This window comes from Piliocolobus tephrosceles, chromosome 16 (genome assembly GCF_002776525.5).
Source record: "Piliocolobus tephrosceles isolate RC106 chromosome 16, ASM277652v3, whole genome shotgun sequence".
In the NCBI taxonomy this organism is placed as follows: domain Eukaryota; kingdom Metazoa; phylum Chordata; class Mammalia; order Primates; family Cercopithecidae; genus Piliocolobus; species Piliocolobus tephrosceles.
This window is the reverse complement of record NC_045449.1, coordinates 72,594,926-72,601,836: the sequence shown is the minus strand read 5'-3', so window position 1 is coordinate 72,601,836 and position 6,911 is coordinate 72,594,926. Positions and strand designations below refer to the sequence as shown.

At 53.6% G+C, this 6,911-nt stretch overlaps 1 protein-coding gene across 3 annotated transcripts in view; it reads left to right on the top strand.

Moving 5' to 3' along the window:
- Positions 1 to 3,251: 3,251 nt before the first annotated feature.
- The window catches only part of USP36 (ubiquitin specific peptidase 36), a 44,694-nt gene continuing 41,034 nt past the window's right edge, over positions 3,252 to 6,911 (top strand). For 2 of the 3 annotated variants that reach the window (XM_023211650.2, XM_023211649.2), the window contains exons 1-2: positions 3,252 to 3,414; positions 5,396 to 5,559. The gene's annotated coding sequence lies outside the window, so the exon portion shown is untranslated. The remainder of the gene's footprint in view (positions 3,415 to 5,395; positions 5,560 to 6,911) is intronic. The other variant, XM_023211651.2, reaches the window with a different exon arrangement.

The following is a 6,911-nucleotide window of genomic DNA, read 5'->3' as shown; positions in this document are numbered from 1 at the left end:
ATGATTGAGGTTGGGAATTCCAACCATCGATGGGGGAGAGGTATTAAACTAATACAGTTTACCAAAATAAAACAAGAGAAAAGGTCGGGAGGCCGGGCACAGTGGCTCAGGCCTGTAATCCTAGCACTTTGGGAGGCTGAGGTGGGCAGATCACCTGAGGCCAAGAGTTCAAGACCAAACATGGCGAAACCCCATCTCTACCAAAAATACAAAAATTAGCTGGATGTGGTGGAGTGCGCCTGTAATCCCAGCTACTCTGGAGGCAGAGACACGATAATTGCTTGAACCTGGGAGGTAGAGGTTGCAGTGAGCTGAGATTGCACCACTGCACTCCAGCCTCGGCGACAGACTCCACCTCAAAAAAATAAAAGACAAGGGAAAACTACAAAATATGTATTCTGAATTGTGCCAAAGCATCTTGGAGTAGCTGCTGCTCTTGCTAATGCCCTCTGTGGTCCCAGCTCCCTGGCTGCCACCTGCCCGGGCCTGGGCTGCCGCCGTGCACAGCCATTCTCCTGGCACGGTCAGATGTCTGAGAGTCACACCATTTAGGAAGGATGACTTTCTCCACCCCTTCTGAGACTAGAAACAAAATGGAAGGGTCGTAAGAATGGTGCCAAGCAGCCAGAAGAGCCACTTCCTTTGCGTACCAACAGGTGGCGCGGCGTCATGGCTTCTGTCTTCCCTAAGCGCCTGTGCCCAGCAGCTGCCTGTGCCTGTGCATCTTCTGGGGTGATGTTAGTTACAGATTTCCTGAGAGCCCTGTCCCATCTGCACGGACGGGAAGGATGACATGCGTTGCTGTTCTTCCTAAGGAAAGTGGCATCCCTCCCAAACCTGGGAACTCAGGTCTCCGTGGACCGCACAGACACCTGAGAAAAGGTTTTGCATTGGAGGCTGATGGCAGAGGCTGTATCAGTCCAGCAAGTCACCTGACTGATGTGAAGGGTTCCCCTAGAGCAGGAGGGACATCTGGGCTGGAAACCCTCATTCAAAATGGCCTGGGTTCCCCAGGCACTCGGCACCCATGAAATGCAACCCCAGTGGGTGGAAGAGCAGGTCCACGATTGCACTCCCCTGCCAGGCTAGAGAGAAATGCTGCTATTGCAATTCAGGGGCAACATGCCAACCCCCGCAGACCTAAGGGTGGCTGCAACTGTCGGCCACACCGAAAGGATGCAGGGCAGGCTCACTGTGGATAAATATGTATGAAAGAACCACATGGAAATTGAAATGTTTGAGATGAGACAATTGAATGATCTCTAAATCCTAAGAGAGAAAACTAGAGAAACATTAAAGATGAAAGAATAAAATATTCTGTTATAGAAAGCTGTAACCAAAACGAATCACATTAGAACTTATCTCAAGAAAAAGGTGCATTAACGTAATAGTTATATTGTCACCCAAAAATTACCTATTGGCTCCCTGCCTGGAAGGTCAAGGTAAGACGGACTCAACTCCTCTCCTGGTTTCACAGTCTGTAGAAGATGGCTGAAGATTTGGGCTAATTTCAGGAGAAACCTACGTTGCATCTTTTTTTTTTTTTTTAAACCAAGTATTTCTCTGTTGCCCAGGATGGAGTGCAGTGGTGTGATCTTGGCTCATTGCAACCTCCACCATCTGGGTTCAAGCAATTCTCCTGCCTCAGCCTCCTGAGTAGCTGGGACTACAGGCATGCGCCACATAACCGGCTAATTTTTGTGTTTTTAGTAGAGACGGGTTTTCACTATGTTGGCCACGCTGGTCTCGAATTCCTGACCTCAAGTAATCTGCCCGCCTTGGCCTCCCAAAGTGTTGGGATTACAGGCGTGAGCCACTGTGCCCAGACCTTTTTTTTTTTTTCCTTTTGAGACAGAGTCTCTCTCTGTAGCCCAGGCTGTTGTGCAGAGGCACCATCTCAGCTCACTGCAACTTCCGCCTCCTAGGTTCAAGGTAGATTCTCGTACCTCAGCCTCCTGAGTAGCTGGGATTACAGGCGCACACCACCACACCCAGCTAATTTTTGTATTTTTATTAGAGACCGGGTTTCGCCATGTTGGCCATGCTGGTCTTGAACTTCTGACCTCAGGTGATCCGCCCACCTTGGCCTCCCAAAGTGTTGGGATTACAGGCGTGAGCCACCGCGCCCAGGACAAGGATTCTTACAGATAGGGCGTAGTTTCAGCATCAGCATCAGACTAATATGGTTTCCTTGTTTGCTTTTTTCAAAAAACACCAGCGCCCAAGTAATAAATACAAGGCGAATTTTGTTTCAAGTACATCTAGCCTCTCTCCCCATCTCCAGTCCCTGCTTTAGGATCCGTGGGGAGGGCCTGGAGATTCGCTTTGGGTTGTTTACCTGTGACTTTACCCTACTCATCATTCCTACTTACGTCAAAAAAGACACAGCAGATAGATTGTATTTATAAAGTTCTGCCTTTTGCATAAAGTAGTTTATGCCCATCCAGTGCTTCTCTGAGTTTCTGAGGTCAGGCCAGAAACCAACACTCTCTCCACCTGCCCAGGGGAACGGGGAGGAAGCCAGCGAAGTTGCCTCAGATCAAAAGGATTTTTAAAAACACTGCAAAAGCAATACGTGCTTACAAATACGCAGCTAAAACCTTCGCAGAGTTGTCAGAGGACAAAACTTTTGGAGCGGGTGGGTGGAGCTAGGGATTGCGCAGCGGCCGCCAGACTTCAAAGGTCAAATCTCACGCTCTCAAGATCCCTAATTCCAAAGAGCCATTTCCTCGGCAGCCCCAGGCTTTGGCCGATGGCTCCCAGATCCCTCCCTCCCCAAACTGCAGGTGCTTCGCGTGTGGAAGTCACAGATGGCCCCAGAGCCCGGGAGGTTAAGGCCGAGCGCCCGCGCTTCCGCTTCTCTACAGCCACAGGACGGGCAGGGAGCAGGTGGGAGCCCAGTCTTCTCCCTGCCCGGGACACAGGGCAGGGGCGCTGTTGCAGGGGCGGGCAGAGGGTCTCGAGTCCCCGTTCTGGGGCGAGGGGGCGCGCCACTGTCACACCTGAGGCGTCCACAACAGCCCCAGGTGCGCTCTTCCGACCCGGAAGTAGCGGCACCTCAAGTAAGCTGCGGGGACGTCACCGGGCCGCAGCACAGGTGCGGGAGCGCCTTTGGCTCTGCGCACTTGCGTCATCACGTAGGCTGGCGGGGGGTCCCGTGATGGGGAGGTGACGTAGGCGACACGGAAGCGGCGGTGGGCGGGGACAGGGAGTGAGCCGAATCTAGCCCCGCCTCTTAAAGCCTCCCGACCCTTTCGGTGTTAGCTCAGCGCAGCCGCTGGGTGCGGCGCCTTTAAGCATCGCCGTGACACGTGTGTGAGGCGCTGGAGGCCCGGATGGTGCGCGTGTAGGGCAGCGGGCCGAAGGAGACGCCAGGGCTGCGCAGGCTTGTGGAACGCCCGCGGAGAGGCCGGGGTAGGCTGGAGTCGGGTCCGGGCAGCGCGCAGGCCCGGGGACGAGACCGGGGCTGGGGGTTCCGCGAGGCCTGGGCCGTGGAAAGGGCTGGCGGGGCACAGCCGGGGCGCTCAGGGAGGACGTGGGCGCGCGTCCGCGCAGGGCTTCGGCAGTCCCCGAGGACGGCCCGGGATGCTCCGCCCGCTCGCGAGCTCGGGGTCTTCCCGAGGAGGGTCCGGGACTGGGCTGTCCTCGCCGCTCTCCGCCGTCCCCCGGGCTCCGGGCCGGGGTGGGGGCCGCCGGTGCCCGCTGTCTACGCAGGATCCAGGTCGACTCCGGAGAGACTGAGGTCGGAATCAGGGCGAGGGCGTCGCGTGCGGCCGCAGAGTTCAGTGGGGCGGGTGCGGCCCCGGGGCGGGCACCTTCCTCGTGGCTGCAGAGGAGGCCGTGGAGCCCGGGGCGGGGTGCGATTCCGATACCGCTGCTCCTGGCGGGTGGCGTGGGCATCCTGGGCTTGGGGCTGGATTGGCGGCCGCCAAACCCAGACACACGCGAGGGGAGACTCCGCGCGCCCCAGTTTACGTAACTCTCGCCACGGAGCCTGGCTCGGGGAGACGTGCTCAGGTCGCTGCGTCCGCGGCCGGGCTCGGGGCAGGCGTTGCGGAGTCGCCCGGGAGGCCCCTGGAGCGCGGCGCTGGGCCCCAGGAGGCCGCTCTTCCGTGGGCTCGTCTCCCCAGCACGTGGCTGACTCGGCGAGCGTCCATTGCAGTTCATCCTGGAAAAGTGACTTCAGACGGCGGTGGGAGAGGGAATGAGCCTAAATGGTGCTGGCTGGGGTTCGCGCAGGTGGAAATATGGATGAGGCCTGTGCTGTCCCTGGACCAGAGAGAGCATCCTCCCTGAGTTGGGTAGAGGGTTGATGGTGTGTGCGTCGGAGGGCTTACTAGTGATTACGGGAACACTTGTCTCCGGCTCCTACATCTCAGAGAGCGAGCGAGCGTTGTTTAGGTTATTGCTTAATGTTTTAGGTGGAACTGGTGAAGTAGAGATTGACCTGTCACACTTGAAAAATTGTGTTCAGAATCTCTGCATCTACATTAAGGAGTGGGTTAAGTTTAAAGTTAACTTATCTCGAGTGACATTGGGTTACATCTCCCAAGTTTGGTTTGTCCCCTCCCCTAAGTGGTTCTCAAGCGTTGGTTGTGGTGCATGACAAAGCTCTCACCTTCCAGGGTAGATGTGAGTCCTGACACAAAGCAGTGTTATCGTGGGAGTTTTTTAATACGACTGGATGTCTTCACTTTATAGATGTCTTTTATTCTGAGATCATTTCCTTACACGTTTTTCAGGAGTTGGTATACTTTTATTTATGGATGAAATCATAGGTCTGAGATTTGCTGCAGAGTTACCTGGGGATGGGAGGTGACTCAGGATGGGTCAGACGTAATTACTGAGGCTGAGTAAGGGGGGCTCATATGCTCCCTGTGCCGTTCTCCGTTTGTGTGTTTGAATGTTTTCACTGTAAACTGTTTTTACAGACCTTAATTTTATGTAATCATAGTAATCGTAGATGGTAATGAAAGAGAAAATCCACACTTAGCAAAGCAAAATTTTGGTAAGTCCTATTACTCCCCCAGGTTTGTTGTTGTTATTGAAGTTTTACTGGTTCATTAAATCCAGAACTTGGGGATTTATTACCTCTTGCCCTTTGGAATTGAGATGAGACTGGAGTTGACTGGCGGGTGTTGGGGAGGGTTTCGTTCTCTGGGCTTATCAGGTGTCAAGGTTAAGGTGTTCATGTCGTGTGCATTACAGCGACTGGTGATGAGGTAGCACAATCCTTCCGCCTCATCCTGAGTGCACGCGTGGATGGTCCTTGAGCTTAGGACGGCTTTTTCACGGTAGAGGGTTGCCGGTGCGCGCCGCATCCCTGGGAAGTAGCTGAAGAGACTGTGCAGGAAGAGAGTCGCCTCCACTGATGGTCTCCCTGTCCCTCCCACAGGCTCTGACGCCCGCTCTGTGGCTTTGGTGATTTAACAGGCCACAGCCCAGGAGTACTTACTTTCAGGAGCTCTGTCTAGCAGCTGCCCAACCAAACTCAGCCCTCCGTTAAGATCCTGGTTCCATGCTGCAGAAGGACAGCGGGCCCAAGTCTGCACATGCCAGGTGAGTCTGCCAGGTTTCTGTGTATTTTTTGATTCCACTGAATTGTCTGCATGTGACCTAGCAGTGATTGTTCAATTGGTGAGAAATCTTTGATAATTCTCATGAGAAAAGGCTCTTTTATTTTCTCAAATCAGACAAGTTATAATGCTGGTTTTTTAAAAAAAAAAAAAAGCTGGCCGGGCACAGTGGCTCACACCTGTAATCCCAGCACTTTGGGAGGCCGAGGTGGGCAGATCACGAGGTCAGGATATCGAGACCATCCTGGCTAACCTGGTGAAACCCGTCTCTACTAAAAATACAAAAAATCAGCCAGGCGTGGTGGCGGGCGCCTGTAGTCCCAGCTACTCGGGAGGCTGAGGCAGGAGAATGGCGTGAACCCGGGAGGCAGAGCTTGCAGTGAGCCGAGATGGCGCCACTGCACTCCAGCCGGGGTGACAGAGCGAGACTCTGTCTCAAAAAAAAAAAGCTTCTAAAATTTCTTTACAGAAGCTTTTTTTTTTTTCCCCACACAATTCTTATAGGCTTTTTTTTTTTTTTTTTTTTGAGACCGAGTCTCACTCTGTTGCCCAGGCTGGAGCACGGTGGTACGATCTCCGCTCACTCCAACCTTTGCCTCCCGTGTTCAAGCAATTCTCTGCCTCAGCCTCCTGAGTAGCTGGGATTACAGGCGCCTGCCACCACGCCCAGCTAATTTTTTTGTATTTTTAGTAGAGACAGGAAACATCTCGGCCAGGCTGGTCTTGAACTCCTGACCTCCTGATCCACCTTCCTCAGCCTCCCAAGTGCTGGGATTACAGGCGTGAGCCACAATTTCTTTTTTTGTTTTAAAGATGGAGTGTCACTATGTTGCCCAGGCTGGACTGCACGGGCTATTCACAGGCGTAATCACAGCTCACTGCAGCCTCAAGCTCCTGCCCTCAAGTTATCCTCCCACCTCAGTCTCCCAAGCATTGGGACCATAGGTCCAGGCCACTGCACCTGGCTTTCCTTTACAGAAGTTTTTATAGAAAAAGATACTTAGGGCCGGGCGCGGTGGCTCAAGCCTGTAATCCCAGCACTTTGGGAGGCCGAGACGGGCGGATCACGAGGTCAGGAGATCGAGACCATCCTGGCTAACTCGGTGAAACCCCGTCTCTACTAAAACAATATAAAAAAAAAAAAAAACTAGCCGGGGGAGGTGGCGGGCGCCTGTAGTCCCAGCTACTCCAGAGGCTGAGGCAGGAGAATGGCGTTAACCTGGGAGGCGGAGCTTGCAGCGAGCTGAGATTGGCCACTGCACTCTAGCCTGGATGACAGAGCCAGACTCCGTCTCAAAAAAAAAAAAAAAAAAAAAAAAAGATACTTGATCCATG